This window comes from Solanum dulcamara, chromosome 10 (assembly GCF_947179165.1).
Source record: "Solanum dulcamara chromosome 10, daSolDulc1.2, whole genome shotgun sequence".
Classification (NCBI taxonomy): domain Eukaryota; kingdom Viridiplantae; phylum Streptophyta; class Magnoliopsida; order Solanales; family Solanaceae; genus Solanum; species Solanum dulcamara.
In genome coordinates, this window is record NC_077246.1 from 17,953,027 (window position 1) to 17,971,777 (window position 18,751).

The following is an 18,751-nucleotide window of genomic DNA, read 5'->3' on the forward strand; positions in this document are numbered from 1 at the left end:
TAGTAAAGAACTCGTGGGAGTCCTCCCAGTTGCTATAATAAATATCAGTAGAGAAAGCCTCTGAAATACCCCAAGCATCTTCTGGTCAATTAGTGGCATGACCCCATCATCTATTATTGATTGTGTGTCCTTATGAGCTGGTAGTGGCTGGTCGTATAGGGCTACTATGGTAGGTTTAACCTGTGGTGATAGGGTTAGAGCTATAGCCGGTGCCTATCTCATCTCACCTATAGTTACTAGAATGTAGGTGAGTATGGCCTGAGTCTCTAGTCCTGCAGCTGGTGCGGTTGGTGTCTAGGCTGGTCCTGACACCCTAGGATGTAGAGGTACGTGTGCTGCCTTCTACTTCTTCTCAAGCACAGGAGCCTCCTCTCTATAATGGGCCAGTGTTGTAGCCCATGTACGACCTCTACGCCGGCCTTTTCCCCTAGATGGGGCTCTATCTGTAGGCCTAGGTAAATTATCCCTGACAACTATGCCTTCCGGTGAGCCATCTTGCGAAAGAGTGAAACAATTGAGATTTCAAGAAACCAATAAGACACACACTGCACAAAAGCGGAAAAAAATTGGTCTTTTTCCTAACAAAATCTTATAGCCTTGTGAAGATAAGACAGAGACATCTCCGCACTGATCCACATGACTTTTCTAGATGTTAGCTCTATATAAGTGAGATCGGTGAACCTAGGGATTCGATACCAATTTATCATGACCCGATTTCTTAGGTAATGATGACACCTTCTATATCGCACTAGTAGGTAAGCTAACCATAACACAAACAACTAGAAATAGGTTTAAGGTTAGAAAATAAACATGAGTAAGCAATTCTAACATAAATAGGATAATTTAGCGGAAGATAAACCAAAATAACATACATACAACTGATCCCTCCCAGAAACTATAAGGCATTTATAGAAGGCTCATTGATAAATGAGTACAAGTCCCAAAAATGGACCACTAAAACAAGACTATCTCAAAAAGAAAAGGTAAGTCAAAATATATATACAAAGGGAGATGGGAAAATCAAGAATGCTGTGTGCTCAACCTTACCTCCAATCAAGACTGCTCGAAGCTCAAATCAATGCTGGCAACTAATGTTCAGACTTGCATCACATAAATAGATGCAAAGTGTAGTATGAGTACCAAATCAACAGGTGCCGAGTAGGCAGCATAAGACGAATGAGATTGAAAGTAAAGACGATATGAAAAGAGAGAATAGATACAACAGAGGTCAAGAGCGGAAGTCTAAAGTAAAGAAAGGAAATATAATGCACACCAATATAAAAGAAACTAACTAAGGTAAACTACAACTAAACTACACCTAAATAGACCCCATAATCGCAGAAGGTACACTCGTGCACAAGTTTAAATAAATACCCGAGCAGACCCCTATAAGCCCGATGAGTCCACAAAATAACTATAAATATTGAGAACTGAAACCGAGAGTCAAAGGCCGAAGAATAAAGAATCAGAACCTCCATTTGAGCCATTAGAATCTGGTAGTAAGGAGTTTGTACTTGTCTAACCGAATGATCCCCAAAAGTATCCAAGAAATGATTAAGTATCGAGTAACTAAGGATGGACCCTTAACCAGAAGCTCGTTATAAGGATCTAAATGTTGAGGCCGGTCCTGCATAATTGGATGCTCATCAATATTGCCAACACAGTCAAGGGTGAACTGGACCAAATTCTGTGGATTGCCGTCCACACTTATTCAATTAATAAACACCATTAGAGCTAAACCTCAAACTAATTTTGAATCATAGAGTGGAACCCAATGTTGCCACTGAAACTCGTGAAACTGCAGAATTGGGGAAGTACGGACAGAAAATCATTAAAGCAAGCAAATCTCCTAGCTAAGGCCTAAACTATCAAACTCTATTTTTCTACACCAGTCTACAAAGATCTATGTTGGCCAAGCAACATTTGGGAAAAACTAAGCCCTATCGGTTCTGAATCATACATTTCTAAGGCTAGCACTAGTCACACCTAGAATAAGCCCGAACATGCTTCAAATGAACAATAAAACAAGTATATAAACACACCACCGACATGAATGATCAACAAGACAAATAACATGCTCACAAGTACACAATAAAACCTCGTAAAGGCCTACAACATGATTTCTAAATGACTAAGAATGATTCAGTAATACCCAATCTCAAATTCCAACTATTCAACACCCAATTACATTCCCAAGCCAAACTAAATAAGGGGAAACCTTAGCATACCTATAAGTCGATCACACATGATATAAAATCACAAAACAGGATCTTTCCCTTTTTAACAGCCTATGAATGCTGTCACGCTATCAAAAATATGTATACAACATTATTAGGGTCATTTTAGCATTAAAATTATCAAATTCGAAAATGGACCAATTATGGAGTCAGAAATCAGGAATGGGGAGCTAGTTCATAAATTACAGAATTAACATCGTGCAAAGATCTTAAAGGCTACCTCGAACTTGTATTCCAAAAAGGAATACAATTTGATGCTCAAATTATTCCCAACAAACACAAGCATCAAAATTCACTAACAAGCTCTAAATAGAACTAAGGCAATAGGATAATGGGTGGGTCAATTTACCTCAAACCAAGGCTCTATAACCAATTATGGTAACACCATAGTGTTCTTCTCGAGAAACCCCACAAGTTATCCTTTTGAATAACCCAAATCTCCTTCCAATCGATAGAGAAATCAATGTTTTAAACTTGGTGAAATAACCAAAATATGGGTCTTAAAATGACCCTCAGGTGTAACAAAAGAGGCCTCGAAGGTCTCTTAAGACCTCAAAGGGGCAAGACTCTCTTAAGCGATGACCCTTTTACTTTAGCAACACCTGCCCTTAGTTCATGGTCTCTTTAGCGATGACACCATAAACAACTAGTGTAAAATAAGCTTTTGCCTGTCCAAGTCTCCGATTAGGTGCTTGGGATTCATTGAGAACCCTGTTCATGCAAACGAGATATGCTACCCTATAAAATTTGATATTTTGGACTCAGTAGTGCATTCAAAATTCCCATATAAGGTAATTTCAATAATAAGTGGGTCCCATACCCAAGTTCCATTTTTATCCAAATTCTAGAACAAGCCCTAGGATTATATTGGAAGCCTTGGGAAGCACACAGAGGGTTATCCTAGACCAAACTTGACATTTCAGAACTAACCATGGTGATAAAATTTTCATTCTAGTGCATTTTCCAAGGATGTTGACCAAAGTCAACCTTAGGCAAAATTTTCAAAGGCTAAAGCGCCAAATGGCCTCAAACCCACTCGAATTGACTCGATACCACTGTCGACCATGCTACTAGCCTAAATTTGACCATTCTAGAGCTAATAGAAAAGTCAAAATTCTGTTCTGAGGCTGTTTACCTAAATTTATGACCAGAGTCATCTTTTCAAGTTATAAAAGCTTCAAAATAGGAAAATGGGTCTAAAATCCAAATGAACGACTAGGCGATCAAACAGATTCTAGGACACTGTGCAACCTAAAAATTTCTCTTATATAAAGGCATGCATATTCTTTGATTGTAAAAGTATTCCTGACAGGTAAGAAGTGGGCTTATTTTTTTAGCCTAAGCTGGGATTATTGTATTTTTATGCCTTCAACTCAACAACTAGAGGTGATACTGTTGTTTTCTTAACTATTACCCCAACATCATTAGAGTCTAATAGTCTAAGCCCCAAACTAGATAGCTGATGGAGCTCTCCAAAACTTGGTTTTCTTCTTTACTCCCAAATATAATAGATTATCAATAACTTTAGGACTAATGGTATCCTTTACTATATTGGCTTTCCATGGATTGTATAAGATATCTATGTCATAATCATTAAACAATTCAAGTTGTTAACGCTGTCGTAGGTTCAAGTTTTTCTATCTAAAAACATATTGGAGACACTTATGATCTGTATATAAATCAACATTAATGACACACAAGTAATGCCTCAAAATCTCCAGGGCATGAATAAAAATACCAACTCTAAATTATGCATGGGTAGTTCTTCTTATTCTTCATTAACTATCTAGAAACATACGTAATTACCTTTTCGTGATTCACTAGAACATAAAATAGCCTAATGATGGAAGCGTCACAAAACATTTCTTAGTCATTTAGATCTCTGGTGAGGTCAAAACTGCTGCTGAAGTCAATTTATCTTTCAGCTCTTGAAAACTCCACTCGAGTTTGTGGTCTATTTAAACTTTAGTTGCTTTTTGATTTAGCTTTGTCAAGGGTGTTATAAGTGAAGAAAATCCCTCCACAAACTTTTTTATAATATCCTAAAAGTGAATCAATCTTCGAGAAACATCAGGCATCCTGGAGCTTGACCAAAAACCCGCAATCGTTGGTTGTGGTTATTTGTTCTATGTAGTCACAATATTCAATTTTGATAGTTTATACATGTTTGCAACAAGCCATCATTCTTCTGTTTAAATAATAGTGGTGCACCCCATGGTGATGCACTACTCCTAATGAAACCCTTATCTAATAAATCTTTCAGTTGGTCCTTTAATTCCTTTAGTTCTGTTGGTGCAATTCTATATAAGGGTATTGATATCGACTGAGCTTTTGATAATGTAGAGATAACAAAATCAATCTCTCATTATAGGGGAATATAAAGAAGCTCATCTAGAAAATCATAATCCATTGAAATAAACTAAAAAGTTGGTAGCTCAACATCAATATCTGAAAATTGGAAGATATGGTAAATGCTTCCTTTGGCAATCATTTCATCGCTTTAAGATATGAATTAAAGTTAACTTTCACTATTGCCATATTACCCTTCTAATCTCAAATTACTTCCAAGCGAGTAATAGGATAACATATGATAATATGGAGCTTAGATCTATCAAAACATAAATTCAGTAGGGGCAACAACTCAACATACCTATCACAACATCATATGATACCTATGAATCCCGATGACATATAGTGCATATGTACAATTCTGGACACTACTAGAACTAGTTGATCCCTCTTGGAGTCGACCTTTACCTGATAAAATATGGAGTCCCTCTTTACAAGATATACTAAGGAAGATGATCTTATTGCTAATTTGCCTGTCTTTGTTGAAACTTGCTAGTCCCTAAATGGAAAGTATCTTTGTATTTTAACTTCTTGGCCACAAAAATAACATTTTATCAAGTAGTGATGACATCCTTTAACATGTATTTACTGCATGTATCATAATATTCAAAACGGATCTAATCTGCTTTGGGTTTATGCATTTTTGCAAGCCAGATGCTCATGAACTCTTACCCAAGCTTGACAACCCTGGAAGATCAACTAACTACCCTAGTACTTCTTTTGTAGGGGTGTAGGTGTTCCCCCTAAATCTCGGGGTCTCGAGAAACCCTAGGCCTCTATCTAAAACATATGGGCCTAGACCTCTTTTGTTGCACTATCTCGACTTTCTATGTTCTATACTATTTATGTCAAAGAACCTTTATGTTATGCACAGTGGCATGAATTCGCGTGATGTCCACATTATTATGCGCGGTTTTAGTATAAATGCCATTGATCTTGGGTGTATTTGTTCATCCAATAGCCAAAATAACCAATGTTCATAGTAGAGTTTGAGAGTAAATTCTTATAGTTTAATTCATTATTAGAATACTTGTGTGTGAATATAGATAACCAATATGAGTAGACACTTTCAAGGCTTAATGAGGAAGAGTGGACATCTAAAAGATGATTGGATTGAAAGTGGAGGTTGAAGGTGAAGTTGGGAATAAATGTGAACAAAATACACTATGCTGGCGTGTGTCCACATCGCGCAGTTGGCCTTAGCTATATAATTCTGAATCTTGGAATTTATTTGGCTAAACAGAGTAGTACGCACAAGGTCCGCATCACGGACCTGGTTCAGGATAGAAGAAAATTTACTGAGGAAGAAAATGTAAAATTACACTATGCAGAAATATCTCCATGTCGTGGACTTCACTACAAGGGTTGAAACTTTGCATTTTTCGAGGCTATAAATAGTCTACTTGTATGTTATTTTAAAATATTCATTTTTTATTTGACGTTTTCACGAAGGAAGACAAAAAGAGAATTCTCCTAGGATTTTATTTCTTCTTCTCTTTAATTTTTAAGTAGGTTTTTCATGATATTAATTATGTTTGGGATTCTTTAAAACATTATGTGTGGCTAAAATACCTTGTTCTAGGGTTGTATCCCCAATATGAAGGTTTGAATAGAGTTTACTTTGGTTGAAAATGATATATTTTATATAATTGCTCTTATATTCTTATTTATACTATTATAATGCCTGATCAATATTAAAATACATTAGTTTTCTACTTGGAACTCGAGAGACGGAAAGGAGATAGAACACTAGAACATAAGGCGTATGTTTGTTCTAGAATTGCCTAGGATAATTCGTATATAGAATACCTATGACACATATCTATACGCCACTTGGTTATTAGACAATTGATAGGATTAAATAATTTGTGTTTGTTCATTCTTATCCTCGCTCAACGATGTAGTTAGGTTGTCAACATAGGTAGGCAATTCGAGGTCGAGAGACCATAATTGTAAAATCAACCCTATAAATCAGTAATTAAAGACCCATTAAACACCAGAGTGAAATATGTTAGACCTTAATTCTGCAAGTGCTACAACCCTAGAATTATTTACTCATTTGATCACAACTCGCTAAAATTCTGAATCATTTCTTAATATAGTTTTAATTTTTTGTTAGGTACTATAATTGAAATAAACTTTCTTCTAAGTACTGCCAGCACTGCAAGCACCAGGGTCACAACCATACTACCTGTACTGTGAAGAGAAGAGAAGAGGAAAAAAGACAAAAGAATTCTCAAGCAGGAACTGCAGTAGCCAAGTCTAAAGACCATGAACATCCACAAGCTGACAGGATTCAAGTTCAGAACAACCATTCAGCAGCTAATATACTACCTCAACCACAAAATGCCAATGCTTATAGGGAGGAAAATGGTTGGCAAATTCAAAAAAGAAAGCAAAATAAAGGACTCAATACTGTTCAGCAAAACCAGGGCATCAAAACCATAGTAGCACAAGCCAAAGGTAAATATGTGCCAGTGCAATAGAACAACACAAGCTCAAGTAAGTTTTCTAACCCTAAAGCTATTTCCATTATCTCCAATACTTATACTGATCTTGTTCCACAAGATCAGCGCACTAACTCAAATGCAGGACCACAAAGTACTCAAAAAGGTAATGTTATCTCTGAAGTTCAGAGACAACCCCATAGAAATGATGCTTCCACCTCCCAACAGCCAAAGAATCAAGGAACTCATGGTAATGAGATAACCAGGCATGCTACTAATTCAATTATCAATGTGGAAGCCAATGAAATCAATGCTACAAACCCAGGTATTGACTTAATGCTCCCACACCCCCATGGCTCCCCCACTACTTTATTGAATGTTTTATCTGCTGATGCTGCTGAAGTAGTTGAAGGAGGTAAGGAAGGGGGAAGTCAGGAGATCCCTACTAACCTACAAGAAGGGGGTACCAAGGGGAGGGAATCTAATTTGATTGACCATAGGCAAGACTATGAAACCCCTGCAACCACTCTTCAAGCTACTTCATTGCTCAGTCAACAAACAGATGTGCAACATACTACAGAGCAAAGTTTGTAAGTCAAGGTGCCAGATAAAGGGGATACTGAACAAAATCAGTGTGCAACACCTCATTCATTGAATAACAAATCTACTCTATCACTGAGTAAAAAGAAAAGGGAGGCACTGAAAAAGAGAAAGACTATATAACCACAGCTTGAGACTCAGCCAAGAGTTTATGTCCTGGTTGAAAACCAAGCAGGGATTCAGGTGCCTTCTATAGAGCATTGTGAACTTAATCAGAAAACCATATCAGATGATTCTGAAGAAGAGTACTCAGTTACTGATCATGCCATACCTCTGCAAATTCATGATGTATCCAATGAGAGGCAGATGTTGAGTAAAGAAGGCAGTTTAGAAGACTTATCTGATGAATATAGGGTCACTCACTCTGAAGATGAGGAAGACCCTGACCAGTGGGAGGATGAACAACAAGAAAACCACCTGGAGGCATTCAGATCCACTATGACAGCCTCATTGCATAAGGAAAATCAGCAAGAAAAGAAGAAGAATGTGCCACCATCCAAAAGTAAGCAAGAAAGAAAGAAGAGTAAACAAAGTTCCATCAGCAGTTCAGATAATGTTGCTTTCAAAAGCAACATCAACACAAGTTCCAAATCCCACATGTTATTATGATTAGTACACTTTGTTGGAATGCAAGGAGTATTGATACTCAAGGTGCCTTAGACAGACGTCAAAGGTTGAAAGACTACCACAAGCTCTCTATGATTGCAGTGCTGGAACCTTTCTCCAACAAATATCAAATTTAGTTCCACAGAATTCAGCTAGGTATGGATAATGTTATGTCCAACTCCAATAGCAAAATCTGGTTATTCTAGAACAAAGACATTGTTTGCAATATTATGGACCAGGATGAGCAGCAGATCACTTGTGAGATCACTCATGTGGCCTGTCCTAACAAGTACCTCATTACCTTTGTCTATGCAAAGTGCAAGGATTACATGAGAAGAGACTTATGGAACAAGATGTTGCAGTTCTCCAGTAAGGAGATGCCTTAGTGCACCATTGGAGATTTCAATGTTATTACAAATGTTGAAGAAAAGATGGGGGGCCAGCCATATAATATGAACAAGAGCCTTGAGTTTATTAGTGTGATAGAAGCATGTGGACTCACTGATCTGAGGTTCTATGGGCAGAAGTTCACTTGGTGCAACAATAGGGACAAAGATGCTAGAATTTGGAAAAGACTTGACAGGGCCATGGTTAATGACTCTTGGTTAGAAGTCATGCCTGTAACAACTGTCAATCACTTGGCCTCCACAGGATCTGACCACTATCCTCTACTGCTGGAAAGCATGGCAAAACAAGGTAATGTTATCAAGTATTTCAAATTTTTAAACTGCTGGACAGACAATGTTAATTTCATTAGCAGTGTAAAAGCATGTTGGGATAATCCTGTGGAAGGAAATCCAATGAGAATCTTCCAACAAAAGCTGAAAAGAGTTTCTAATACTCTTAGTAAGTGATCAAGAAATGAGTTTGGGGACATCTTTGCTTCAGTAAAAGAATATGAAGAGCAGGTGAGACAAGCTAAAGAGAAAATAATCAGTGACAATACTGAAGAGAACAGGTCCAAGCTACATCAGATCAATGCTAAGTATATCAGATATCTGAAGAAGGAGAAGGCTATCTTAAAGCAGAAAACTCAACTTCATTGGTTCAAAGATGGAGATGCCAATACCAGTTATTTTCATGCTATTATCAGAAGAAGAAGAAGAAAGTTATTCATCCATCAAATTAGTGATGAACAGGGCAATACTATTCAAGGTGAAGACAATATTGCAAGAGCAGCCACAACACACTTTGAAAAAATATTCACTGGAGAAGAGAGACTGATCAGGGAAGATGTTCTTAAATGCATTCCAAAGATGGTTACAGAGGAACAGAATGAGAGCCTGCAATCCTTACCTACTATGGATGAGCTGAAGAAAGTTGTATTTTCTATGATCCCTACATCAGCTGCTGGACCAGATGGAATGAATGGGAAATTCTTTCATTCATGCTGGGATATCATCTGTGAAGACCTACTGAGATTAGTCCAGTATTTCTTCAATGGACATGGTATTCCCAAGTTTATTTCTCATGCATGCTTGGATCTACTTCCTAAGAATGAGCATCCTAACAGCCTCTCAGAATACAGGCCTATTTCTCTCACCAACTTCACTAACAAGATCATTTCTAAGTTGATAAACCTCAGAATTGCTCCAATACTGCCTCAGTTAATCTCAGATAATCAATCTGGATTTGTTAAAGGTAGGAGTATTTCTGAGAACATAATGTTAGCTCAAGAAATCATCCACAATATTAAGAGACCAAAGGCTAGGGATAATGTGGTGATAAAGCTGGATATGGCCAAGGCCTATGATAAGGTCTCTTGGTCATTTATTTGTATGGTCATGAGGAAAATGGGGTTTGGAGAAGTGTTGATTGATATGGTTTGGAGGATTATGTCAAACAATTGGTACTCAGTCATCATTAATGGTGCAAGGCATGGCTTCTTCCACTCTACAAGAAGACTCAAGCAAGGAGACCCCCTATCCCCTACTTTATTCATCATTGGAGCTAAAGTTCTATCTAGACTTCTCAACAATCTTCAGCACCATTATTTATATACAGGATTCCAGATGGAAAGAAGAGGTCCTCAAGTAAATCACTTGAGCTTTGCAGATGATGTGATCATTTTCACATCTACCAGCAACTTCTTACTTACACTGACTACCAAAACTCTTAAACTGTATGAAGCTATTTCAGGACAACTTATCAATAAAGATAAGAGTCAAACCATGATGCCACTGAATACTCCCTCTAGTATGGTGGAAAGGGTGAGCATGATCACAGGATACAAATGCACTCATGGCCCAATCACTTACCTAGGCTGTCCCCTATATATAGGAAGAAAAAAGATCATATATTTCTCTAGTATGGTTTCTAAGGTTCTAAGCAGGATCAGGGGATGGCAGACTAAAATGTTAAGCTATGGAGGTAGAGTCACCTTGGTGAAATCAGTGCTGCAATCCATTCCTATACACCTGCTGTCAACTATCAGTCCTACCAAGACCACCATGAATCAGATCAAAAGACTAATTGCTGACTTCTTTTGGGGATGTGTGCTTATCCTTCCCATATAAATAGTGGTGGACTTTCAGATCAAAGAAGACACTATGGGGGGAATTCCTTAAAGCAAAATACTGCCAAAGGGCTCATCCATTCATAAAAAAGTGGGCCACATGACAGTCCCTCATGTGGAAGCACATGATGATTAATAAAAAAGATATTGAGCCTCATATACAATGGAGAATCAAGTCTGGAACAAGCAACTTGTGGTAGGATGATTGGTTAGGGGTAGGTCCATTAGCTTACCACAATAAAAGTCTCCCTAGATTGAATAACACTACTGTCTCTGAACTAATGGAGAATGGAGGATGGAAGGCAGAGGAAGTAAGGAAACATGCACCCCCTCAGTTGGTGTGCAAAATTCTTAGCACTCCCATTAGCTATATTCCAAATATGCAGGATCAAGCCATCTGGAAGCCTAAGTCTCATGGTAATTTCACTTGTTAATCAGCATGGGAGTTAGTAAGGAAGAAAAATACAAGATCACTCACTAACAGCAACATATGGCACAATAGTATTCCTTTCAAGGCCTCTTTTCTGCTTTGGAGAGCTTTCAGACTTAAACTCCCCACAAATGACAGAATAGTAGCCTTTGGATAGGATCCTGCTACATGCTCTTATTGTTATAGAGCAGGTCTTGATGATATAGACCATATCTTTGTATCACGTTACTTTGCACAACACATATGGAATCACTTCTCAGGATCATGGGGACTTCAACACAGTACCACACCATTAAAAAACCTTTTAATGAGGTGGTGGCTAATCAAAACCAACAGTGATCTGCACAAGCTAGTACTACAAGCCATACCTATTTTTGTGTGTTGGAATCTATGGAAGAATAGATGTGCATGCAAGTATGGAGGCAAGAAGTCTAATGCAACTAGAGTAATCTTCTCAGTAACCAAAGATCTATATATGCTTATATCTACTGTGTATCTATATATTGATTTGCCAAGTAAGTGGGCAGACTTGGTTACCATGGTTGGAAAAAGCCAGCAGGATTTGAGAGTAACCAAGGTATGCTGGACTAAACCACAGCCTACAATGGTCAAGCTAAACACAGATGGGAGTGCCCTTAACAATCCAGGGAAGATAGGGGCAGGGGGCATTCTTAGGGACCATAATGGAGTGCTGATATATGCCTTTGCATCTCCACTAGGCTTTGGTTCTAATAACCAAGTTGAAGTACAAGCAGCTCTTATTGGTATTCAATGGTGTCTACAATATGGCCACAGTAGGGTAGCCCTGGAAGTAGACTCTGAGCTACTGATCAAGTGGCTCAAACAAGAGATGAAACCACCATGGAATATTCACACCTATCTCACTGAACTGCAGGAATTGGTTAGCAAACTGGAAACTTTCCAGTGCAGGCATATCTTTAGGGAAGCTAATTACACTGCAGATTCACTATCAAAGGAAAGCCACATAAAAAGCTATACACAACACTACTACAGCTTTCAACAGCTTCCAAGAGGGACCAAGGGACACTACAAAATTGACAAAGCTGGCATGGCTAGCTTCAGGAGAACTAAGATGAAGAAGATCAATAAACCAACTTGAAGGAACTTCTTCATACCTTGTAATATTAGCTGATATAAATAATGATAATTAGGACCATTGTAAAAGGGAGAGTCTTCCTAATTTACTGCTTTTATAGAATAATCTCCATACCATTAGATTTAGGGGTTAGAGTAGCTATCTCTTCCTTTCTTTTCCTTTTGCATATGCAGATAGTTGCAGGTCTGGAAAATTTCAGGGTGAGCAGCAGTATGTGGACCTATACAAAGGCCTCCAATCTTTGCAGGGTTTCAAAAAATACTATATTGACAAGGCCCAAGAAGTTTCAGCCCAAACGGATAATTGGAGACGTTAGGCGAGCGACATTGAAAAATTCAGCTGCCTTAAGCCTAAAGAGATGGACTTTAGTAATTTGGATCCTCCAACTTGGGAAACAAGCCTTCAAACTTTGCATGGCTAAAGAAAATGATATATATGCAAACCTCATGAAGTTTCATCCCAAAAGGATAATTGGAGACGTTAGGCGAGCGACATTGAAAAATTCAGCTGCCTTAAGCCTAAAGAGAGGGACTTTAGTAATTTGGATCCTCCAACTTGGGAAACAAGCCTTCAAACTTTGCATGGCTAAAGAAAAGGATATATATGCAAACCTCATGAAGTTTCAGCTCAAAAGGATAATTGGAGACGTTAGTCGAGCGATTTGGAAAAAGATAACAGTCTCCAAAGCTCTTACTGAGGCTAAGATGTGCAGGGTGTGTTGCAGCATGAGGACATGCACCAAGGCATCCAAACTTTTCAAGATTGAATCAATTACTATTATGACTAGGCCTAAGAAGTTTCAGCTCAAACGGATAATTGGAGACGTTAGGCGAGCAACCTTGAAACAATGAGCTGTCTTAAGCCTAAAGAGAGAGAAATTTGCTATATGGAAGCTCCAACTTGGAAAAAAAGCCTTCAAATCTTACAAGGCTAAAGAAAAGGCTATATGTGCATACCTCATGAAGTTTCAACTCAAACGGATAAGTGGAGAACTTAGTCGAGCGACCTTGAAAATGATAACAGGCTCCAAAACTCTCTTTGAGATCCTTTCCTTTGTGTTAGCTGTTGCTGTTGCAAGTTCTTTCTTGCCTTTGGTTGTTTGTTGTATTGTTGCAGGTTGATCCAGGGACTCATCAACATGCACTAACAACAACTATATAGAGGACATCAAAGATACAACTACCAAATCAAACATCTCCACTAAGAGGACTTCACAGGGCCCTTTCATGTTATTTTGCTTGGTTGAATACCTCTACTTTCTTGATGGTCTATGTGCAGGCACAATACCATCTAGGTCACCTTGGCAAATGGAAGGAAATAACATGGAAACATCAGCCTACCCTACTAAGATTTCACAAACACATCAGCCCTCCAACCAGGCCAATTTCTTTCCTGAAATACCAGCAGCACCAATTTTGCACCATAAAACTCCTGTAGCTCTTTGTTCCTTTTGTTTGTCTATCTTGTGCAGGTACCATGCAGGTTTGAACATAGCATTAGAGTTGCAACAGCTGAGAGTGGAATTCTTGGACAAGCATCTTAGCAACATCACCTGCATATCTTACATTACAGCAGCAGCAGTGAATACAACTGAGTTACAGCAGCAGATACATTGCAGAGAAGGCAACAATATAGAACTCTAGCAGAACAAGTTGGAGCTACTCACCAGGAACAATTACTCCAGAAGTCACACCACAACACCAACAGCTACACTGTAGAGATGCAGCAGGTTGTATGCACTGCAAGTAACAACACCATTGGAGACCTTTTCTTGTTTACTTGTTAGTGCAGAACTATACCAACAACATGGGATACCTGGGATGCAGAACTACAGAAGATTAGAGTCTTACAGGGGAACTACAACAGCTGACCTTGGAACTCCTCCAAAGTTGAACAACAACTACAACAACAACACCTACAGCAAATTAGCTGAGATGCAACAAGTGCAGCCTTGCACTTTCACACCTCAGACCTACAACATACAACAAATCTCAACAACAACTTCCAACAACAACAGCTTTAGAAATACAATCCAAACTACAGGGCTGATCGGCATCTTGGCATCTATTGGGCCAATATGTGGAATGGCCTATGGTTATTTCTCTGAGCAGAGTATAAGAACAACAACAATTGGAGCGGTTTCTTCCAACAATCCATGGAGTCACAACCTGAAATAGAGGCTACAGCAGATGGTTTCATACTTGTCTTTTGGTACAACTGAATGTATTTGGAGCAGCAACAGTCCAACAGCAGCAACAACTAAACACCCACAGGTGTTTGTTACTTTGGTTACTTGTCTATGCAGAGCCACAGAACTTCAAACTAAGGGAGACAGCAGCCTGGCATACAGGAAGCTCATCAACACTCCATCCATGCCAATTACCATGCTGCAATAATATGCAGCAGCAATCACAACATCGAGCTACATAATCTACCAACAACAACAGCTTCAGAAAGCCTTTTGGTGCAGCTGGATGGTTAGCTCAACAACAACTATTGGGCCTTCTCAATTGTTTAAGTCGTGCAGGTTGTATGCAGATCTTCAAATGCCTGATGTAATCAACAAAAATCCAGACCAGCAATACAACACCCAATACTTGGAGCCGCACTCAACGGCTATAAAAAATAAAGCTAGTTTTCAATTTTGGTCACCGTTGTGTGTCTCTTGGTTTAGTTGTACTGACCTTGAGCCTTATGTTGGAGTTGTGAGGCTGATTCTGGATTTAGGGAAAATCGATCCTCCCTCAGTTATGTTTTCTCTTCTTAGTCGCATTGTACCGATAGGAGTTCTCTCATAGATTTAACACTTTTCTAGTACATAGATAGCACCTTTGTACCAGGGATAAGTATGCCGACCTTAAAGACGGCTTCTCATCTATCTTATTTTTAAAGGTAAGGCTTTTCATGTCCCCCTCCTTGTACTTGTTCTTTAGTTCTGCTTTATATAATGAGGAAAATTTTGATTAAAAAAAAAACCTTCTTCTAACACATGCGAATAATTTAGTCAATTGGAAATATTACTCATGCCTGATTAAAGTTCATTGGATTCGATAATATGGTTTATGCTATTATCCACTGTACTACTTAGAAGACCACGTACACTTGTGTGTGCTTTGATGGCAATAAGTTTTTGGCATCGTTGCCGGGGACTTGAAATTTGGCCATTGTTTATTTTTAATGTTTCTTAGTTGTTTGTGTTAGTGTTAACAACTTGATCTTAGCTATCATTTCTTGTAGGGAAATTTGCAATAGCACACTGGAAAGAAGTGGGAACTTTGTAGAGCCTTCAGCCGAGCTCGAGAGATTTCTACATCAATAAAAGAGGAGAACGACTTCTCTATACCCAGCACTAGAATTCAATTTGGGTAATAATAACGAAGTACCTATAGAGGTCCTTGAGAATATGGCAGCTAGGAAAGTATGTGATGTGGCAGTTCTACTCACAGCGAATATAACCTCCAATATTTAGAAACCACCAGCTAGAGGAAGATTTGAATTGAAACAGAATATGGTGCAACTGTTGAACACTAATAGGTAGTTCACAGGGTTGCCTCATGAAGACTCCCAAGTCCACATCCAATTTTTTTTTAAAATCAGTTACACTTACATGCCAATAGTAGTGTCTCCTAATTATGTGAGGCAGACCTTATTTCTTTTTTCTCTATTATGGGAGTGTAAGAGGTGGTTGAGTCGGAACCACCCAATTCCCTTACAATATAGAATGATTTGGCCCACAAATTCTTAATCAGGTTCTTTTCTTCGGGGAAGCCAGCAAAGCTAAGAGTCAAAATTCTAAGATTTAAACAGAAGTCGAGCAAAAACTTATACCAAGACTGTGATAGGTTCAAATCAATGCTTATTAGTTTTCCTCATCATCACCAAGCTAACAAGGTGTTGGTCCATTCCTTCATTGAACGATTGTAACCCAACACTAAAATTCTTCTTGATTGAGCTATAGATAGACAGGCGTTGGAGAAGACATATGATGAGTTCTACACTTTGCTGTACTGCATATCTCAAGGAAATATAGAATGGAACGGAGGAAACTCTAGGGCTGTTGTCTAAAAAAAGGCAGGGATGGTTGAAGGTGATGCCATGACTGCTTTGACAGCGCAGATTGCAAGAATGAAAATTATGATGTCTACTCACTTGAGCAACAAGCTCTAGTAAATGTAGTTCAGCAGTAAAAATTGTGGTGTGAAGTATGTAGCAGTAGTGAACACACGTCAGAATAATAAGGTGCAAATCCTGAATTGGTAAATTTCCTGGGGAATGCGCAGAGGGGTGGAGACTAGCAAAATTATGGCAACACTTATAACTCCAGTTAGACGAACCATCCAAACTTCTCGTGGGGTGGAAGTAAACAGAACCAACATCAAGGACAAGGTAAATATAGATAAAAAAGAGGAGGCCAACACTACAATCATCTAGGACAGAGTAGTCAACAATTGAGTAGTGTAGGAAACATGAAAGTGGATGACATGCTTAAGAAACTCATGGCTAATCAAGCTAAGTTAGCTGTAGATTTTCATCAATATCAAATCACTACTTAAAATTTAGAGAAGCAAGCGGGGAAGCTTGCAAGTGCTCAAAATTCTCACTCGCAATGTGTTTTACCAGGTAACACTGATCCAAACCCCAAGCAGTTAAATACGACGAGAACATGAAATGGACACAGACTAGCTGAGTTAGCACCTCAGAGCAAAGGTAGTGAAGGTAAAGGTAAAGTGGTAGAGGTTGAATTTGGTGAGCCTAGTTTACCACAGAAGGAGACAAAGCCAAATACAAAACCACCTCACCTATTCCCACAAAATTTTAAAAAGGAGGAGGAGGAGTAATGTTTTGACAAATTCATAGATATGCTTAAACAGGTGCAAATTAACTTCTCTTTGATTGATATATTGTAGGGTATTCCTAGTTATGCCATGTTTGTCAAAGATATTTTGGCCAACAAAAGAAATTTTACTAAGTTTGAAACAATAGCACTCACTGAAAAGTGTAGTTCAAGAATATTGAACAAAGTAAAGCTACCAGCTAAGCAAAAAGATCCACAGTACAAGTAACCATTAGTAAGTGCAATAATTAAAGAGGTCTCTGTGATATAGGTGCAAGTATAAACTTGATGACTAGATCTATGCTTAAGAAATTAGACTTGTTAGAATCTAAACCAACTATAATTTTTATTACAATTGGCTAATCGTTCTATAGCTAGACCTGATGGTATTATTAACGATGTGTTAGTTCAAGAAAGATCTCTCATCTTTCCTATTAATTTTTTTGTATTAGATTTTGAGCCTGATCCAGAGGTTCCTTTCATCTTAGGAAGTCCATTCTTGGCAACAGGAAGTGCACTAATTGATGTAGCTGCAGGCAGATTAACTATGCAGCCACATGACAAAGTTGAGGTGTTTGATGTATATCAGACACTTAAATTGCCTATAGTATATGAAGAATTGATGAGTTATGATATTGAGGGTGATATGGAAGCTTAAGATCTAGATATTGCTTGACATTCCAAATGTCAGTATGTGGAGCCATTAAATAGAGAATTGGGTCCTTCACCCAAGCCATCTCTAGAATAAGCTCCTAACTTGGAGTTAAAGCTGCTTCCAACCCATCTCATGTATGCTTTTTTTCGTGTTAATAATACTTTAACTATAATTCTCTTGTTGCCTTTGTCTGATACGCAATTTACAGAAGCACTTAAATTTTTAAAAAAGGCACAAGATGGAAATTGGGTAGCAAATAGCTGATCTTCATGGTATTACCCTAGCTTTATGCTTGCATAGGATTTTCACGGAGGAATAACACAAGGCTAGAGCACAACCACAATGCATGTTAAACCCTATCATGAAAGTGGTAGTGAAGAAAGAGATAATTAAGTGGCTAGATGTAGGTATAATATATCTAATCTCGGATAGCAAGTGGGTAAGCCCAATTCAGTTTGTACCTACATGTCATGACCCAAGCCTAGGTCCTAGACGTGACATGGCAAATGAGGAACCCAAAAGTACCTCAAACAAGCCTCTTAGTATTCTTTTAGCCTTTCATAGGTAATAAAAATAAATAAACAAGTGAAAATCATAATAATAAATATCCAACGTACATATGTCCAACAATACCTCTAACTTTTAGATTTAATGGGGCTAAGACAAATCCCTAGCTCACCCTCAATCATAATAGAAAGAAATGCTATAGTAATTCTCTAAAGATCTCAACATATTATAAGCTATAAAGAAAAAGGAGTATTATTCTCGAAATATGGGAACTCACCAAAGGTAGTCTTCAAATGAAATCTCAACTAGCCATATGGAGGAGAAAGAGGAGGAGCATTTGTCCCTACATGGTGATATATGTAGGTAAAAGAGTATGCATTACTACTTTGAATGTACTAAGTATGTAAGCATGCATGAACATTAAGGAAACATTAAAACATATATGTAATATGAA